This window comes from Enhydra lutris, unplaced genomic scaffold (genome assembly GCF_002288905.1).
Source record: "Enhydra lutris kenyoni isolate GAN:26980312 unplaced genomic scaffold, ASM228890v2 scaffoldscaffold5, whole genome shotgun sequence".
Lineage (NCBI taxonomy): Eukaryota > Metazoa > Chordata > Mammalia > Carnivora > Mustelidae > Enhydra > Enhydra lutris.
The window spans coordinates 42,430,599-42,433,514 of NW_019154089.1; the positions used below are offsets into that span (position 1 = coordinate 42,430,599).

Genomic DNA, 2,916 nt, shown 5'->3' on the forward strand with positions numbered 1-2,916 from the left:
TGTCTCTCTATTCTTCACTGAATATTTCTCTTTTCCTCCACTAATATCACACTTATTTTCCAAATATGGCTCTCCAGTTTTCCTTGAGCTATTTTTATTGTTTTGTTTTGCCAAAATTTACCAGAGTCTGGTTTATTCTGTTGTTTCAAATTAAGTACCATGATTATTACATGAAAATGTGGGGCCAAATGTGATAAAACAAGAACTTAAATAAGAGAAATAAATATCAGAAAGGGAGAATCAAAAAAAAGTCACAATTAGTTACAATTTGTGTGATTTTCTACATAGAAAATCCTGGAAAGTCAATTAAAAAACTATTAAAATGAACAAAATAATTTAGTAAGGTGACTATTTAGAAGATAATATATATGATAATACTTTTTCGGGGGGGGAAGCAAACTGGTATTTATTCTAGGCAGTGCCAGTGTGGGGTGCAGTGTGGATGGGGGGCTCTCCTATATCACACTGTGAGTCTCTGCAGACAGAACTGGGGCTTGGGTAGACTACCCACCCACAGGCCAAGCCTGTGGTCACCTGAGGGTCTGCCTGTGCTGCAGAGGACCAGGGCCCTTGGGGGTGGGCAAGCAACCCCTACCCCGAGTCACTAGAACTTCCGTGCCCACCTCGCCCCCCACGCCCCCAGCCAGCAGTGACTCACAGCACCCTCCATGCAGTCCATGGCTGTCGATGCCACCACTGCCTGCTCTGTGGGGAACCCATGTGCTCCAGCTGCTGCAGCTGCAGAGAGGAGACTGGACTTAGGCAGCCATCATGGGCTCTCAGGACCCTGTGCGGGCTCCTCACGAGTGATGCCTGGATCCCCTCCTGCAGCATCTCTTCCTCTCGGGCTTCCCACAGTGGAGTCCCTGAGGAGAAGCTGGGCTAAGCCCAGGCTGGGCTCCCCTCTCAGGAGCCCTCCCAGATCTGCTACCCAGGCCCCAGGCCTGGCAGGAGCGGGGCTGAGCCTTCACTATGGGATGGGAGGCCATGTAAGGAAATCCAGGGGCAAGAGGCCTCACTCCAACTGGATGGGGACTAGGCAGGCAGCTCAGCCAGGCCACTTGGGGTGGGAAGGCATTGGAGTGGCCTGTGCCCTGCCAGGGCCCTGCACAAGAGGCCCTCCTGCAGCGCTTATGGCTTCAGCTCCAAGAGCTCTAGCCACTGCAAGGTCCCAGCTGCATAGTCCCAGCTGCATAAGCCAGGCCCCAAGTAGGCTGCAGAATAGCTACAGGAAGGGTGGCTCAGAGCTGAGCAGCGGTGTAAGGCCAGCAGCAGCCATAGCAGCAGCCACAGTGATAGGAATCCCTGGGGAGGTCTAAGGGGTAACTCTTCTCTGCCAGCATGGCCAGCTGGACAGGCACGGAGGTGTAGCCAACCGTGGCACTGGACATCCCGAGACCTGTCAGCAGCACACCTATTAGCCCAGCAGTCAAGGGGAACAGGGCAGAGGCATGCAGGAGCTGCCATGTGCCCAGGTTGCCCTCTTGGCACTGACCCAGTGTGGGCAGGAGCAGCTGACTCAGGAGCAGGCCAGGATGGGCCATGTAGCCCAGGGTGTGGGTCAGAAGCCAGGGAGCCTGCCAAGGGCCTAGCAACAGCTCTGGGGCCAGGGTGAGGCTGGGGCCAGACCCCACCAGCCTCATGTTGCTCAACAGCAGCAGCATAATGGAGGAGACAAGAGGCCATGCTGGGGACATTAAGAGTGCATGGAATTTATAAATTGATGCAATTTCTATTTAAATTTTACTTTTAAAAGTAATTGATCAGGAGCGATTGATTCAAAAGAATCTGTTAAGTACAAAAACATTTGGTAAACTAGAAATAAAACAAAGTTCCTTTGTATAATTATGTGTGTCTACCAAAAATTATATGTTCAGGAGTATACGACCAGCCCAAGGGTCCCCAAAAACATTTAAGATAATCTTCAAGTGGGGGTGCCTGGCTAGCTCAGTCAGTGGAGTGTGTCACTCTTAATCTTGTGTTGTAGGTTGGAGCACCATGTTGGGTGTAAAAATTGCTTAAAAATAAAATCTTAAAAAAAAATACACCTCAAATGAAGTTGAAAGTCAGGAAAATCCCATGTTATGTGTTCAGAGTGATTAAAATAAACTTTTCATTCCCACAATCTTGAACAAGAATAAACAGCTAAAGATCACCTGACACCCAAGGAAAAGATTTCATATAGAAAGTGCAACCAACAAAAATTATATTTAATAAAAGAATACTGTAGGATTTCTAATTAACGTAAAGTATTAATCATACTTTCCTCACTACTCTTCAGTGTTTTGGTGAGTCTGAGATATTTTTTGTAATTGTTTCTCATCCTAGGATCTTCCTTCCTGTTCCCATATTTCCCCCCTTTAATTTGATTTACTCTCTTGATTTTGAGGAGGACTTTCTTCAGTAGCTTGCTGAAAACAAGTATGGATGGGAGATAAATTTTTTGAGATAGTTCCTACTTTAACATGTTTTTATTTTGTACTCATATTTAGTTGACATTTCAACAGGGCCTATAACTCTAGGTTGGAAATATTTCTCTGCAGAATTTTGGAGGTGTTTCTCTTCTATTAAGAATATCAAAGCTACTCTATTTTTTGACCATATTCCCTTCTAGCAAACCAGTATGATTTCTCCTTATCCACAGTGTTCTGAAATTTCACAGTAATGTCCTTGATATGAGTCTATTTTCATTCAACTAGGAATTTGGTGGAAACCTTCAGCCTGCATTTCCTTCAGATTTAGTTAATTTTTGAATTATTTCATTGTTGATTTCCTCAAATTTCTTTGTTCTATCTTTCTATTATTTGGATATTGGGCCTCCTGGACTAATTATACAATATTACCTTTTTTCTCTTCCTACAGCCATCTCTTTGTCCTTCTGCTTTATTTTCTGTGAGGTTTTCCTCAACTTTATTT

General features: G+C 45.2%; 1 pseudogene; it reads right to left on the reverse strand.

The window, feature by feature from the left end:
• Positions 1-530: 530 nt before the first annotated feature.
• On the reverse strand, positions 531-1,697 carry LOC111140771 (annotated as a pseudogene).
• Between the last annotated feature and the right edge of the window lie 1,219 nt (positions 1,698-2,916).